A 19,481-nucleotide genomic window follows, 5' to 3' on the forward strand; every position below is an offset into this window, starting at 1 on the left:
AGCTATAATTGATTATAAAAATAAAATAAACTCGTAAGGTGTAATGTTTAAAATATTAAACTTTATTCGTATATGTGCACACAGAAAAAATAAATTATTAAGGGTATCATAAAGTCATTAAAAAATTTTAATTAAAGCAACAAATAGAAAAACCTATAATTTCGAAAGCTGCCTTCTTTAAGTATTTTACGCTATAGATACTTGTTATTTTCGTTTTGATGATTACTCAATAAATGTTATGTTTATCAAGTAGCAATAGTTCCATTAAAACCTTTTTTAAATATTATATTACGATACAATTGGTTTTTTGTAGTGCATTTCTTGTAAAAAATAAGCTTAACAGAATTTTGAGTATCTGTAACCTTTAATTTTTTTAATATTTTACATATGTTTTATTAAATTATAAAAAAACAATATTTAAGCCGACCATGTGACGTAAATATACAGTTGGTTTATTTATGACTATAATTGGCAACTAATTAATATTATTTTTGTCGGGATATACAAATTCTTATATATATTATGCATAATAAAATATCATAGTAAATAAAAACGTGTAATTCAAAAAAATAACATTGATATGCATTAAAAAAACAAAAATCAATGCATTCTAGTTTCTAAAAGCACATAATCTAAATTAATGCCTCTACATACATCGTATAATAACAGTTATATAAAAGACTAATATGATTTGATTTCATATATTTAATTTAATTATTTAGACGAAATCAACATATCGGGAATATTGCACAACTCTTTGATGCATCTTTTGACACCTTCCAATGATCTTTATTTATCGACTGCTCTTATTTACATAAAAAAGATGTGTTCAGTGTCTTGCGCAGTGAGTGAGCTTGCATATATGCTTCTACTTTACCAGAGAGTTATAATTTCACAGCAAATTTTGCATATAATTTTGTGACCACCACATCCAAAGTCATCACATCTGGTATTATTCTTGTTTTACATTTGTAAATTAAAACGCATTCACGTGTCAAATATTAATACTTCCTATATTTTTTTATTCTGAAGTGTGTTAAATTTTCAAGGCCAGTTATACCTATTTCAATCAATTCAGTCAGATTTTTATTTTATTGTGTGAAAAATATCATGTCTATTTCGTTTGATTAAATTTTCTGTTTTTATTCGGGTATCAAGCTTTATTTCTTCGTTTTTGTTTTCGCAGATCTCTTGTACTGAGTGCATTCTGATCTTGTTGGTTTGATTTAGTTTATCGTCTTGATAGGAGGAAATAAAGAGATCATATGATTTTTTCGTGCCTTTGACGTGGCATCATGCCCTAACATTTTCTTGCATTCTGTTGCAAATTAATCAATTGTTTACATGGATTCGTTACAATGTTGGCATTTTTTACTTATCATCAAAAAAAACATTCTGCCTTGAATGCAACATTAATAAATCCTTCACCTGGTTAAATGTTACATGTTTATATTCATCTAAATGATCCAACGCATTTAATTCTTGGCTTCAAAAAAAATTTGGTGCCATACTTTGCCTTTAATTTTACACAATAGACTTTCTTGTTCTTTTTCTTCAGTGTCTTAAAATCAGTTATATTGGCATGATTTCTATTTATAAGATATTCTTCAATTATTGTGAGATGTGTCTTTTATATGTTTATCTACCATTCAATATTACTGCCCATTTAGGTATACTCTTTATACTGTTTTCAAGAAAATTTTGAGCTGGTAGATCATCTTCTTAGCTTCAAATAGAATATTACATATCGCACGTCATATTTCATTTCTTAGCATATAATTTTTGTTTATTACAGGCTGGTGGTGAATAGAAAATTCGTTTAAAATATCTCTTATCTTATAATAAATTTTCGTATCCTTCCTGTTCCATTTTGAGTTCACATTGAAAGTAATATGTGTGTGATGTTGTATGTTTCTTGATTGCTTTAAAAAAATTAAAAACATTCAATTAATCTCTCATAAATTTCTTGTTCAATTTATTATTCGTTATATAATTATATGATAAGTTTTTAGCTTTATATCCGATTTTCTGGTTTCATAAATCCAATATATTAATAAACTGTCGGTTCTCATATTCATGTTGCTTCATCAGCGCACATTTCATGGCGGCTTATTTTTATTTATTTCGAGGCCTGCTGCATTAAAGATGGTAGATGTCCACTTTGTCATATGTTATGGTGCTTATGGTATAATTATTATTTATTTAAGGTCATCATGAATAGTAGATGATTTTTTGTATAGGAGTTTTCAGATTTCGTTACAGTTACCCTCGGAAAGCGTTCATTTAATTTTCCAATCAAGAGATTCATATATTGGACATATCATAAAGGTTAAATACTGTCTTCTTGTAGTATATTAGTATATATTTTATTATGCGCTTTTTTCTCTATAACTTAACCCGGAAGATATACTTTATTTGCTTGATATCTTTTTTATAAAAGAAGTTGTCCATGTGGGTGGATTTTATTTTTATATACATGCTTGTTTCATGTATTGTTCTATTTAGTCAAATCGTTTTTTTATTTAAACTCGTTGTATATGATTATTTACATATTCTATATTTATCGCAATAATAATAAGAGCTTGTTCTTTTGCTCCCTGAACGCGCCTTATTGTTACTAACTTCTATTCAGCACTAAATTCTCTTGTCAGACTATACTAAATGATTTTAAAAACCGCTTTTGTCGACAACGCACATAAATTAGACATACATGTGACTGTTCTGAATTCATGATCTATCTTGACATCTTATTTGGTATAAGATACGTCAATCTGATCAAAATACATTCTTCTAGAGGGCAAATTTATGAAACATTCATTAGATACCTTCTGATATATGAATTTTTCGTCGCTTTTTATTTTTTTAATGAAGAAATCAAAGTTTCTATCTGGTCCTGCAGCTTTCCATAAGGCTGTTGTTATATTATATTATCAAATTATTCATCAGTTTGAAGCTTATTTTTAGTCAATTTTGGACAGGTGGAAATGGGCATAGGTAATTGTTATAATTATTTTTGGTATGATTTTCCACACTATCCCAAATTTTCATCAATTTTTTTTTGTTCATTTGACGTTATGATTTTAAATTTTTGTTTGAGTCAATCCTCCGTAAAAAAAGGTTTCCTATTAAGCTCAGAGCAGTTATTTTCTCTGGTAAAGTCACATCTTTTTTTTTGCTGCTCTATCCTTTTTTTTAATATTCTTATATTTTCTATATAAACAGTTAACATTGTTTTTTGATGATTATCTATGTCTAGGATCATGTTTCTTGATCGCATTATTTTTCTGTAATTTTTTTACTCCCTCTTCTTAAAACTCACTGCGTTTATTTTTATTACTTTTTAGTAGATCTTTTATTCTTTCCAAAAGCACAATTAATATATTTTTTCCGAATTATATTCGTTGTTTTTTTGTTTTATTGATAGGCGTTTGTAGGTCTGTTGTGCGGTTGGTGCAAGATTGCAAAATAGGGCATATTCTTAAGATTTTGGGTGGATATAATTGTCCCTATTATTATATTATTAGTTAGAAAAGTTTAGAGAAACTTTCCAGTATGAATATCTTTTTCTTTCAAATTCAACGATGTTTGTTTTTTTTTAAGGTTTCTAGTGTTTCTTTAGAATTCCTTGCACACAAGTCTTTTAAGCTCTACAATTCCAAATTTAAAATGGTTCTTCAGTTTTGTTCTTTTGGAGTTTTTGACGAGTTCGGCATAAAATAATTCGAAAACCTACTTCCTTTATATTTTGATCATTTACTGCTGTCGCTCTTCTTTAAAGTTTTTGTTGGGACAAATTACATTGTAATTTCAATTGCAATATTTTTGGATTATCCAATCCACTGTGTGGCATACGATTGAAGCGTATTATTATTTGCGCATGGGCATCACGAGCCCATTCATTCATATAGGATTCTGTTGACGGGATCATTGATTTAAAATTCAGATATCTTGTTGATTTTTTAAAGGTGTTTGCGAATGTTTAAATGCCAACACATCTTTTTGATCGGTTACAGTCACAGTTTTGCATAATTTGTCATATAGGTTTCCTGCCAAGATTAATTTGTTTTACTTATTTCGCAGGATCATATATTTTTTTCATGTATATGTATTTAAAACCTATCATATTTCGAGAGGGATGAAGGAATAAGTATGATTCAAAGTTTGCACGTCAATAAAAAACAAAATTTTATGATATTTTGTAACATTTTTCACTACCGATAATATCAAATTTATATTATATATTTTTTTATTCTTAAAAGTGTGAATTGAGTCAATCGAATTTAAAAAATTATTCTGTAAATCTTTTTTTTGCTTTTTATTGTGTATTTAAAATTTAAGGCTCGATAATTTAATATTTTTGTTAATATTTCTATCCACCACATAAAAAAACATATTTATCTCAGCTAAAATAGAATTCCAATAAGATGGTCATTTATAAATTATCTGCTCATATTCAACTTTTATGAATATTGCAAATTTTTAAATAATTAATATTTTACATGTGTTCAATAGAAGCAATAATTAAATAAAATTTATCATAAATTTTACTTCTATGAATTTTAAAAATAACGGACCCTATGGAGAATGCGTTTCATAAAAAGAACAATGAACGCTTGGTAGGCCCCGTTGGTGGCATAGCGAATCATGAAGAAGTTACCGTAATCATGGGCAAGGATGGGAAGGATTACTTCTTAATTTAAAATGCGTATAATGGAAAAATACATTCGTCATCAAATAGAAAATAAACAATAAGCTATGATGAAGAACAGGGTTGCTAAAACATTGGTTACACAGCAGTATTTGTAAAAATTCATATTATAGGTTTGTGCTTTTAACTATAAAGAAACAATTTTTTATGATGCTATTTTTCAAGTACAAATCGAGAAATATGACAGTGCTTTGTATAAAAAAGATGAAGATGATAAAACGCTAAATGATCAAGATCTAAAAATAACTCATGATATAATCAATGATTGTGGCATATAAAAAAATAAATAATAGTTGCTTGAAGATGTCTCGAATGGTATTATAAAATCGTATATAATTGCAATTGTGCTAATAATAGAACTAAAAATCCAGTTTCTTAATAAGCCTGTTATAAAACAGACGATATTCTTAAAGCTTGATAATATTCAATTACGGAAACAATATGAAATAGAAAAAAAAACAAAACACTAATTTATAAAGCTTTTGACCAATATCATCAATATCTAAAATTATTGAAAAAAATCAAAAGCACTTAATATGGTTTTGTATTTTTTGATAAATTCATAAGATCAATACGAGAAATGTTATTACACCAGGGTCATTTTGACATATATGACGGGGATTCAAAATTCCTTGCAACTTTACACACAAATAAAACTAGCTTAAGTGATTTAATGTATACTGATCATTTAAATAATAAAAAAGAAATATGAATCTGAAATGGAGAAGGTTTTGATATAAGTTCTTATTTCGGAATTTATAGAATAATTATACAGACAACTTGACTATGATTCAGCGCCTGTGAATTCAGTTTCTTTAGATATAAATATATGGGATACACATAATAAAAATACACTAAGTGTTCTGGAAAGAAATTTATTTTTAATCATTCAATAATTTTAACTCTAAGAATTTTAGAATCATCTAAAGTGCAAAAATTTTCTTTTCTATAAAGCTTATGCTACCTATCCTATTTTATATTATTGCGATAATCGGTCTTGTTGTTTCTGAATATAAAAAATTCTAGTGAAATAAAAAATAAGAATATAATTATGTCGGGATGTGTAAAACTAGCAGGAATAGGATACATGGATGCTTAAGTGTACCATTTTATACTTTAAATATGATTATGTGAAGTTAGGAAAGCTTTTATGTATAGTTGTCAATTTATGCACAGTGTATTCACCTATATGAACAAATACGGTTTCTATATGAGAGATTTGTTTGATTGTATTCTTTTTCTAGTCTAATAAAAACCCACCGGTGCTTGAATTTATTGGTACATACTATATTTACATTGGTATTTGTGTTACTTACCACAGTCGGTCATAAAGTTTCCAGCTTGCTTGCTGACAGTCTAAAGATTTTTTTCAAAAATTAAATTGATTGTATGGGCTTCTTTTGCAATCGAATTTGTTTACGAATCTTTTGCTTTATTTATCGGTCTTGTTTGCGGCAGTGTAATGTCTCTGTTCGTGGCTACAATCCTCATTGTTTTTTTTCATAGTCGTGTTGATAATCCGTTATTAGAAGATACATTTTTCATAGATTCAACTGTGACAACATATTATTCAATATAAATTATTGTTTTGCTCGTATATTCGTTATATCATCTTAAAATAACATTAGATAACGAGTATTTGCGGGATTTCTTTATTGATGATGAATTAAGAAAAATGTAATGTTAGAAAAATTGACAAACTTGGAAACAAGTTAAAAAACATACAACAATCTCTAGATGTCACTCCATGTAAAACGGTTCTGCCTTGGATGGATTTTGTATTTTTGAATTCTTTGACAATTTTTTAGTAATTATTTCTATTTTATTTTTAAGATGAAGATTTATCTCCCAAAAATGTGGCTTAAGTTGCCATAGTAAACTTAAATAATGCATTTACATTTTCATAATGTTTTTTTGTAGTGCGAAATTAATTTTTTAAATAATTAATGATATAACTAAAATTCAAAAAAGTGTATTCTATCGGTATTCTTTGTTAATCAATTGAGTTAGATTTATATTTAAATTGAATTTTTGTATTGTAAATAACCTACTATATTTTTTTTGTAAATATCCTTGGTTTATATAAATAGCTTTGATAACACCCTTTAAATGTGATTCGTATTTAAAAAGACACGGATTTTTACAATTATTTAAATTATAGGTTTTTGATATTTCGGATTATCACACAAACCTATAGATTCGAAAGGTTTGACGGACGATCATGAATTTTGAATTAACCTAAATCATTGAATCAACCCTTATAATTGTATATGAAAGATTAATTTATGACGAATTTACCAATTTTTTATTTTTTACTGAAATATATCTTCTTTCTAGAATTTTCGCTTATTACTATTAGGACTTTTGCTATTCCGCTGCACCTCCAAATATATGATCCTTTACATTTTCTATTACTAGCTTTATCTATGTTTATAGGACCTTTTTGACTAAGTTTTAGTCGATTGGGGGAGGTGATTCTATATACAATTCGCCGCTGCTTAATTTTGCTATCACCACCACTCATCATTTACCTAATTCTTTGCTGGACAAAAATGACTTCACTTGATATTCGAAACAATAAGGCGTCTATCACATCAATATAAATTTAGTCTTGTTAGTTTTTTACTATCTAGCTTCGACAGACCGTTCTCTTTCGGACATTTCTCGTTTTTGCGTAAATTCATATAGATTCCGAGGTTGCATTGCGTTGAAACTCCAAACATCTTTTTTAGGTAATTTAAACTAACTGCGCTACCATACACTATCTAAGGATAAATATTTAATTAAATTTACTAAACAATAAAAATTATTGATTTTAAGATCGGCTATCATAAAATATTTAAAAAAAAGCTTATTTTCGTCCTCACACAACGAATTGGCATCATATTTCTTGTCCTTGTTCTTGTTGCAAAATTTATATAAACATAGATTTCGGTATTTTTATTATTATTCAAGTTATCAGCATTTGCATGTTCAATCATCCTTCTTGTATAATATCTTTATTTGCATCAACGATTATATAAATAAGTCTCATTCTATTCAAATTTATTTTTTTTATCCACCAATCTTGTTTTAGTCAGGTAATAAAGACAGCTAGAGGAACCTTTCACTAATCAACACGTGCAATCATACCGTTTACTCATACACATACAACACAATATCAAGTATAAAAATTTTTCTTTCCACAATACATCACCACTAACTATATTATTGTAAATTTAATGCCATTAACGCATGATTTCTCATGATTTTTGGTGCCTAAATTTGAGATAAGCTATTTAAAAGTCTCTATAAACTCTTTCTCAAAACCCAAAAAACATTATATAATAATTTATAGGACTGTTTATATCAACAGCTCCGCATTTGAAGAATTTCTACTTTATTATGTAAAAATTAGAAAAAGATATTTGACCATACAGAATATTAAAGAATAGATAAATATATAAATACTTAATTTACAATCCATTAATATTTATTCTAATCATTACGTGCGAATTTGGCTATTTTTTACTCTTTCTTTGTAAAAACAAAAAATAATCTATTATAGTTTAATTTTCCAAGATTTTCATGGTTGATTTTTAAGAGTAAGAAAAAAAAATTTTTGTCATAGTTAAATATGAAAAAGCATCACTCCATGCTTTGTGTCGATGATATCTAAATGTGTTGTGATGAGATAAATACACTGAAACTTATTGATATAATTAATATGAATAAAAATCAAATGGAATTACTAATTCATCATTAAAATACATAGAATGAAAATTTATTATCAGAAAAAAATTAAATGCATCGAATATGATTTCCCTAGTTAACTTTTTAAGAAACAATCGCAATAAAAGACGCTAACTTGCCTATTTATTATCTAAAAAATAAAGGAATTTTTTTCTTTCCGCCTTGATTCATTCCAACGTTTTAAAAAAAATATTGTTCTTCGGTGTAAATCGTATACATATATTTGCAATGTAAAAAATTTATTAAATGCATAAACTACATAAAAATTACTTAAGTTCTATATAGTAGAAGGTTTAAACATTCATGACAAACATATTTCTATACTAGGAATTAAAAAACAACCGAAAAATCTTATAATTATAAATTGTTAAGATATACATGCAATAAAAGTTTCGTGAAATGAATTACATATTCAAAATATATCAATATTTTGAATCGCTAAAAATTTATTCTTCGCATTATTCCATCTTGGAATTTTTATGATACACAGAATCTTGATTACTAAATGAACCCAATTTATTTAAGTTCGATATCATTATAAACAAACACAAAATGCTAAAAATTTAGGCTTTATGTATAATATTCAAAAAATTGCTCAATCAAATGTGAATTTCTTGACAATTTATATTGTAAATTTTATAATTTATAAAATTTAGTTGTAAAAAAATTCTTTGTGAATTTTTTTAATTTAAGCAAGTTTATTGAACATATTTTATCTTAATATGTGCTTTTCATTATGCAGAAAAATTTCTTTCATAAGCATATCTTATATACACATATTTTTGATTAATTGCGGAAATAATTATACTTTGTAGATTTATATGCCCAGTTTCCCAACTAGATAAATAATAAAAAAGTTATGATTTTCAAAAATAAATTATCATAATCCTACTCTTGTCGATCTAATTGATAAAAAATTATTAAATGGTATAAATCATATATATACTATATGTTTTAGATATGTTACAATGGAAACTGTTAAAGCTAATAGGCTAGAAATTTTAAGGCTAAAATATACAACAAGATGTTTAAAACTATAATCGGCTTTGATTTCTTTATCTAAATCAATTATACTATATCTTATCATAAAATTTATGTTAATATAATAAAAATATAGTTTTTAGATGCTCAATTGTTTCTTGCATATCTTTGACTTTCGTAATATACCCAAAAAATTAAATATATGTACAAAAGACAAAGTAAAACTAAATAAAAAACCACAAAAAAAATAATGCAAAAAGTTTAAAAAATATAGTTAATCTAGGAAAGAAATCGATAGTAAATTTTATAGTGTGCAATCCATTGTATATTTATTGCGCATGCATAAGATTATAGCTATTTTTGAAATAACAGAAGTAAAGCGCTAACACCACTAATATGATTTCCTTCGCGACTGCACAATTTAATAAAATTATGAGCTCGATATAACTTTTGATATTGATCATATATCTTGACAGCTGGAATATTTTATACTAGAAATGTTAGACTAGATGTTGAATATTGTTATATGAATATATGCTAGCATATACGATATATAAGATTCAGTGTTCAAAAACAAATTTAAACTCATATTCCATGTATTAATAGCATTTATAAAGTCACAATGTCTTTCTTTACATTTAATTAACATTAGCGTTCTGATAATACTATGCATATTATAAGTTTTCGGCATTAAATTAAATATTTTTTTTTACGCATATTTTATATTGATAGTGATATTTTTTTTGTAGCAGGATGGTTGAATTAGATGATTGATTTCTTAAATCTTCATTCCTAAAGCTTATATAAGAAAATTTTAAATAAAAACATTTAATCGTTTATATTAGATAGAATGATCAAATAATAATTATTTCTAATAAATTTTCTAAAATTATACAATAAATTCAGGTAAACTTAACCTTGATGGTATTTTTTAAAAAACAAAGTTTATAAAAAAAATATTTATACCAGATTAATGCTTTTATATATTAATACTAACGAGAAAATATTCATATTTTCAGTTATATTGATCTTATATTTTAAAGCACCACCGATTATTCAAATATAGCATAATAAAAAATAAGAATAAGCTCAAAAAAATCATTTTGAAGGAATTTATAGATAACACCATTGATAAAATAGTTTTTAAAGTAATTATTCGTTTTTTATACAGAACTTTGGCTGTGATTGTTATATATCTTGTATGCTTATAATAAAATACTTCTTAATTCCGACCAAAGCTCTAGTTTTATATCAGTTTAGATTTGATTTTGATATCGAAACTCTAATTTGCGCCATTATAAATTTTAGAAAACAGTGTTTGTATAAAAAAAATGCAAAAAATTAACTCTAAAATTATAAAAATTGATGGTGTCAAAAATAAAAATATCGTATTAGATATAAGTATAGATGGGTTTTTCCTAGTATTTAGAATTAAAAACACATAAAAAATGCAATTAAAAAAAAATAGTGCTGAGGATTATATATGAAAATGCTTTAAATGGTAAAAAGAAGCTTTTTAAAAATATTATTAAGCCTATTTTCATGTGAAATTTATATTTTTTACCTTTAGGATATATCGATCATGGTTTATACAAGGGTTTTAAGCAAAGAACTTTATATGATAGAATTGTTGACAAAGAAAAAAATAAAGGACGCAAACTAAGACGGTTATCTACCATCACAAGTTTTAGCTAAAAATATAGTTGGTAGAAAGATACTTTTATCTGATATTCTGTTTTTAAATCTTTTTTAGAAAATTTTATTATATATTTTGCCAAGATTAAACTCGATTAAATGACTCTAAATCCACATATCTATGATAATTTAAAATTTTAATAAGTATTACAGCTTATTTTTAGTAATTATCTTGCGCAATGTATAATTATGTGTTTAAGTAATAGGATCAGGGTTGATGGTAATTAGGTATTATAACCTCAAAACAATTCAAGTTTTGAAATTTTTTTATGTTTTATAACTTATTTTCAACTAAAATGTTACAGCAATATTTAATCCTCTGTGAATCGAATAGCCACAAATCGAGTAATATGCATGAATAAATCACTTATCGATTTATATATCAACTTAAGAATTCTTTCATGCTTATAAAATACATTTTTTTTTGCTTTGAATTAGTATAGGCCCAAAAAAATCAAAAACACACAGGGCTAAATCAATTATATCGGAGATTTCAAGTATTTGATAAATATGCTCTAATTAATAGGCCTTATATTTTTCTAAGCTTAGAAAATATATTCAATAATTTCAGCGCGATGTTTTAATATATTTTTATCAGTTCTGAAAATATAATTGTTCATTTTGTGCTGATGTTTTCACGCATGATCTCTAAAGAAATACAAACTAGTGATTTTATTGCATGCATTCATATTTAGTTTTGATCAAAAAAATAGCAAATCAAGATCTTAATTATAAATATATATAAAGCTCTTTTTTACAACTGTCTCAGATAATATAAAATTCAATTCAAGCAAAAACTATAGATCTGTGAAATACCAAAGATAATAATCCTGTTATAAACTAGATAAAATCCAAAAAAAATCATTTAACACATCAATATCTTTTTTAAGGTAGGTTGGGCAATTAACAATTTTTAAAAGGTTTATATTTTAATATAAGAAACGTGAAAACGAAGAATGACATAATTTGATTGTGAAAATTATGGTTTTTGTAGTTTTATAAGTATCTAAATCTGTAATCATCGGTGGTTTTTATTTTTAATCACAAAAAAACATGGAAAATAGTTCTATTTTTGATCTATTTGACAAGGCAATACAAATAAATGGTTTAAATTAGTGTTATTTGAACATTAAATCATACTTAATATAAATTGTAAATAATATGTCTCTTTACTGTTGAATTAAAGTATGACATCTCAATGAATGGTGTTTTTTTCTTAATAACGCAGTTGTATCAACTTGTGCAATAAAATTTTGCCCCAATAAAAATTTAATTGTGGATGGATTTATATCTTAGAAAAATACTTTTTATATTTAGCGTAAATTTTTGATTTATATTATTAGATTTTTATAATTTTGTTTATGGGTACACAAAATTTTTAGTAAATAATTACATAATTATACTTCTAAAAAGATCTGAAATGTAAACAGCAAAATCATTTAATGCATTAAATATTGTTAAGGAATATTTAAATGATTGATTTAAAATATTTTCTCGACAATTAAAGTTTAATTTACATATTACAGAGAGAAAGAAATTATTTAAAATACTCAAGTACTGGTTTATCTTTATGTGGATATATTGTCTTTAATTAGTTTACCTGCTATTTATATTCAATAAAATATTGCTAATAATTAAATCGTATTCATGCATTAAATTTTATTGCATTTTTTTATGTTAATGTTTGCAGTTACTCAAAATCAAGCCTTTTTTTGTAAACTACAGTTTCATTTTTTTGATTTAAATGAATTTCTAATACATTTCGTTTCCTACGTTGTCATCTTTATTGTTCTATTTGACAGATATTTGTTATTACTACTCCTGTATAGCACCTTTACTGAATGGAATTAATAATTTTAATGTAAGTGTGGCTTGATGTTTATACTTATTAGCCTAAACGTTTTCTACGTTTATCTTTCTACTTTCTGGTACAATAAGATATTTTTTTATTAAAAACATATCATATATTCTATTTTAATGAACGCATTTTACATTTGCTTAAATATTATGATTTATGGCAGGTATTGAATAAAAATCCGCACAGAAGATTAAAATATAAACAATCAAACTGCAAGTCATAACTTAGTGAAATCATCAACTGAATAAAATATAAAATTACCTATTATTTTATTATTGCATTATTAAATGTGTAAAAAAAACCAATTTAGAATCACAGAAAGTATATCCGAAAGTTGTTACTTTTTGTAAAATGCACATACTTCAATGCCATATAATGTATTGAAAAATAAGGTTATATAACACACTAAATTATGGTCTTATTGACTGTAAAAATCTAAATATAGCTAAACAATGCACACTTAAGTGTCAAATACGACAATTAAAGTGCGTTTAATTATTCAAATTTTCTCAAACATAATAAAATAGTAGCTAAGAGCGCCATAGATAATAAATTTATATGATTGCGGATCAACATAACATTGGGTGTTAGATGATGTGCTATAATTTTAATATAAAAATTAGAAATATTAAACATAAAAATAAAAGAATATAATTTTATCATATGAATTTTCGCTCATATGTAATGGTTAATGAACGATTAATTTTATTTTCTATTTCATTTATATGATAATTGACATAACTTTTCAAAAGGTATCACCGTGATAAATACAAAAAATATTACAGTTTTATTTGGTTTAAATATTTTTAAAATATTACTATAGGTTAATTTATTATAAATCCTTCTAATGTGTATTTTTTAAACAAACATTAAATTTTATAAGAACTATTTTTAATATAAATAGACGAACATTGAATTTTATATTCTAGTTTCTTCAAAAGTACCAAAAAAATAAAAGCACACAGTGCATAAAAGAGAAATCAAATTTTATATACTTTTACTATCGTTTTTTTGACTGACGTGTGCAAAATAAAATAAACCAAAACCCATAAAAATTAAAGCTTGAATTTAATATAGTTTTCAAGATACAAAAAAAAGTCTTTTAAGCAATTACTTTTTGAGAATTTTTCTTCTATTGATTATACAAGCATGAAATATTTTCTTCTTGCGTTTTATTTACAATAAAATAAAATTTCTTAATTTATTGAAAGCTATATACATATCTTATGTTATTTACGACTTTAAACACATCTTCATGCTATATTAATAGGTATAAGATAATTAATGCCGCCTATAAACGAGTATTTATTATAATAAGCATAGATTTTATGTAAAATTAGTGCGGAATGCTCCAAAAGACATATGAATAATCGTCAATGTTTCGCTGATTTTTATAAATTACAGATTCATCTATACATTTTTTTGTGGAAAAACGAGAACCGAATAGCAATAAAATAAATAAAAGTGGGCTAAGTCAAATAAAACAAAAATATTGATACTTCATAAATGCAAGCTAAAACTTTTGAATTTTTTATTAGAAATTTGAAGTTCTTATCCTAAAAATATAAATTCTGTGATTTTTTTTTGTAATTTGGTTTAAAAATATATTAACATATACACACAAAATTTTTTTTTGATATTGAATCAAAGCTTAAGAATACCAAATTTTGAACCTTTTCAAATATAATGACTTTTTAGGCTGTTCTTTTACAATTTATAATCTGATGTATAAGAATCGAATGTTATTTATATTCAAAAAAACAAAACTAATATGGATTGATTAAAGGTTAATGTATGTTATACATTAATTGCTGTCTTTACATTTTTTTATAAGAATCTTACAGTTTTTTATTTTACTTGTATTAATAATTTTTTCATAACTTATATGTAAGGCCTAAAAGATGCTCGTTTTTCGCAATAATTACATTAATTATTTAATTTTGGTATTTTTAGTATGTGCTTATAATTTTTATGCTGTTTTTGTACATATTTCTGTTTAATTTTTATAATAGAATGCGTATGAAAAACACCTTTCTATATAACATATAATCCCGATTTATATGTTTTTTTTATATATCTAATAAACTTGGAAAAAATATGTTGGAATTCTCTGATCACTGGAAATTGATTCTTCGTTTTAATCATTTGAACTAAGGTGAAATTATCGAAAGTAGGCGATCCTACAAAATCAAAAAAATCCGATGCCCTATAAATTCTTTAATGTTATAAATTTACAAGAAAATCTTTTCATTTTGTTTCTTAATGTAAAATATGTGTTTTTCCGAGGGGTTTTCTTCGTGTCATCTTAATTTTGTCAAATATGTATTATTTATGTAGGATAGGAATTATTTATCTTACACGCAGTATAGCAATCTCTTTTTATTACAGAATTATTATTATCAGGAGTATTCAACAACAGCATAAGATAAACCAATAAATTCGCTGATATTACGATGTAAAGAAGATTTTCCGTCGATTTATGGGCAAAATAAAAGTAAATATATGTGGCTAAGTCAAGTTCTATCACTCTTATCTTTATAAAAAAAGCCAGACACTTAATAGAAAAATAAATTTCATTATTTAAGATCATAAGATTAAGATATAGATAACCGAAAAAAAGCCCTATAATTGTATATACAAAACTAAAAACAAAAATTTGTTTAGGCTAATTCATAGAAATTGATATAAATCCAGATCATTAGATTTCATATACATAATTGATCAGCTTTGTGCAGAAACTTTGTGGCTCAATATAAAATGTTCAAATGATTTTATCTATAATAACCTTTTTATTTTTATTAGTTAGTAAAGTCTGCACAAAAAAATCTTAAATAAAATATGCATCCAATAAAAAAATATTGTCTCCGCAAAAAAAGGGTTACAGTTAGAATGATTGTACCATCATAAAATCATTAAAACTAAAAAAAATACAGTGAGGCAAAACATAAAAGACATTAACTAATAAATGCATTTAATTTCGAATAAAAAAAAGCGGATTGTGGCACAATTGCATAGTTAAAAATGCAGAAATTGTATATATATATTTTTTTCTTTTCACGTTATATTTTATATTGGATTTTTCCATATAACAATATATTACCCATACTTTTTGTAAAAAAACATAAAATTTGTTTAAACAAAAAGTCGGCATACAAGAACATCGCTTATCGAAAAATAAGCGAACAAATCTACCAATTCAATGCAAAGATAAGACCGAGAAATCTAACCTTGGTAATCGGTTTTTATATAGTTGCTGCAAAGTTAAGACTAAAATTTTCGTGACTTCACATCATACATAAATCCAAAATAATATTACGCAATTGAAACTAGCCGAATATATTGTACTATTATGGATTATATTATATGAATTTAGCCAACAAATATTCTAAATAAATAATATGGTATTGTATCTTAGAATCCATATTTATTCATAAAAATTTTAGAACTATAAAACGATTTTTTCATAATTTCTGGAGGGTTCAATCAATTGTTATATCTGTAAAAAATAATTTAATCCATTTTTGCGGCTCAAAAAAAAATATTGTTGGCATGACCTTAAAAATCAAAATGTAAGAAAGTTTCAAATAAAAAAGTTATAACATTTAAAAATTCATCGAGTTTTATTTTTAAGATGATAGGCCGAAAACTTCAAACATTTATATAATAAATGAGAATTCCATTGTATCACGACAAAAATTGTGGATGGATATTAAAAAAAGTTTCAAAGATGGGGCCTACCATTTTATAAAACATACGTTGTTTTCTGTCAAAATGCTTAATTGCAATATCACAATAAACCTTATCTTCTCCTTCTTTTTCGGTTGTAAATATTTTTTGAAGTTCTGGTGACAATATGCCACATGCATTTTGAGCTTTTAGACTAGCTTTGTCTTCAAAGCCTTAATACTGGGTGTATAATATAACGGGAGTTTTGATAATAAATTTTTGAGATCTGTCTAACATAAATGCAGGCAATGAAATCCCTTGGGACTGTAGTTTATTCATAATTTTCAATGATTTAGGATTACAACATACTAGTTCGAGTTTATGCATAATTGTATGCATAAATTCCAATTCCTCATGTCCCTCATTGAACATATTTTTCAAAGTTACTTTGAAAAATAGCGTTTCGTCCCGAACAATGGTTTGATCAATAATTGTGTCTCTGAAATCAAGTATTACAAAATCCTCTTGGATATCAAAACCAGTATAATAGTCCTTCTTTCCCCTGAGTAGATCCTTAAGCTTAGTTTTATCCTCCCCACTCAATTCAACGCAGCTTTCAAGCGTGATCTCTTTGACTTCTCCAATTAATTTAAGGGATACAAATTTTTTAATTTTATCTAAAGTTCCAGGATTTGCAATCATACCAAATATTATATTTGGAGTTACGCAAAATTTGGTGCATAAATCTATTTCAGCTCCTAAAATTTCCTTATCTTGGATAATTTCTTCTATGATTGTATTGGCATCTCTTATCGACGACTCTTCTTCTTTTTCTTTTAAAATATCTTCTGGCTTATAAAACTCTTCAGTAGGATTACTTTTCTTGAATTCCTGATAAGCGGAAAATTCTTGATTGACTGAAGTCCAGAATCCATCAAACATGGTAAGTTTCTTCATCCTCGCCTTTTTGTCTTTACACAGCTCGTTAAATTCTAATTCTTTGGTTTCTGCCGGCCTTTTAATTATTTTAGACAATATACTCTCGAGTTCTTTCATTGAATCATCATCATAACCATATGTTTCTGGTAATAATGATCTTATGCCCTCCACTGTAGTTGGTTGCGGTTCTTTCGCCTCTGTTTGTGCCTGAAGTCGCTCTTGGTTGGATTTTAGTGCATAAAAAATGCATACGAATCCAGGTACACCAAGTAATCCACGAAATAATAAATACAATTTACAGTTTTTCTTGCTCATTTTAAAGGGGATTTTATATGTACTGATTAACACAGATAAGCCGACAAAATAAAGTTAATTTAAAAAAGGATAAATTATTCGAAAAAAATGTGTAAAAATCATTCACAAATAAATAATGTTTATTTTACGAGGCACAAATAACTTAACCGTAAAAACATCTTTAAATAAACTTTTTCAAATAATTTCAATTCCTGGAAATTTATATTTATGAAGTTGCATGTATGTAAACAGGTTTTTCGATACTGATCAACCTAAAGAAAAACAAAATTGCAAAATACAATAAAATAAATTTCATTTGAAAATGAAAATATTTTTAATATTTCCCCCTTTTTCTTTGTAGTGAAAACGTAAACCAGCAAATCCTTTTTAATCAAAATTAAATTAATTCTTATAAAGATTTTGTAATAATATACACTTTAAACTTATTAAATCTCTTTTTTATTGAATGTTAAAAGTTTTTTGTTTCAAAACACAGACAAACGGGTTTTTCAGAAAAACACATTAATAAAATAAAGAAGAACATACTTTTATACATTTCTTATCTTTCTGTTCTATAGATAAAAAAATGTTTCATATATATTGAAAGGTGCTTTTCCACAGGAAAACAAAATAAAGGATGCTATCCAGTAATTTAGATTTAAAAACTTAGCCTTTAAGCAAAAATTTATTAAAAAATCGAAATAAATATTTCAAGTTGATTATTATACTTATAAGTCTAGAATATATAGATAAATATAAGAAACTTGCTATAATCTATATTTTAAATGTTTTTATGTGCATCTTAATATTATAATAATTTAATGAAGAACATAGTAAGCTCGATAAAAACAAAAAAGTCATTTCTGCTAGAATATCTTTTGGATATAAAATTATTATGATGATTCCTTCAAAAATGAATGGATTTTTTTATTTTATAACATTTGTACAAGCGAACAGACTTTTAAATTTAAAATATTCTTATAAGGAAGCGTATTTGCTATTAAGGTGTTTATTGGCAGTATAAAAAAAATAATAAAAATAAAATAAGTTTTTCATTCTGACTATTTTATACACATTATCTAGATTTATGCTTTTGAAACTAAAACAACCTGTCCAAGTCTCTCGAACAGATTTTTAACTATGAGAATAATTAATCTATGAACTTATATAAATTTTAAAAATAAAATATTTTTTAAAATTAAATTAAAAAAAATGTTTTGCATTTTCGATTCATGAAAGACTCTTGAAATGATAAATCTTGTGAGAAGAATACGTATATATATGTAAACAAAGTAAGAGATAGTGAAGAGTATTGGCAAATTTTGCAACCAAAATTGTACTACACAATCAGAAAAGAACAATCTGCCAATTTAATTTAGAATTAACTTATGTAACTAGCATAAAAATGTTTCATGGGATATTTCATTACGTTGAACTAATGGTAATATATAAATTTATTTTATTTGCGCTTTAAAAATCACATAGATCTTTATAGTCGCATATTTGCATTTTAAAGATCATGCTTGAGGCTTTTCTTGTTAATAATTCTAGAACAGCAATGACAAAATAGACCGCTTTCTGGATAAGCAACTCTAGAAAAAATTTTAT

This window comes from Rhyacophila brunnea, unplaced genomic scaffold (genome assembly GCF_057557595.1).
Source record: "Rhyacophila brunnea isolate RB1 unplaced genomic scaffold, BYU_Rbru_1.0 scaffold_38, whole genome shotgun sequence".
NCBI classification, from domain to species: domain Eukaryota; kingdom Metazoa; phylum Arthropoda; class Insecta; order Trichoptera; family Rhyacophilidae; genus Rhyacophila; species Rhyacophila brunnea.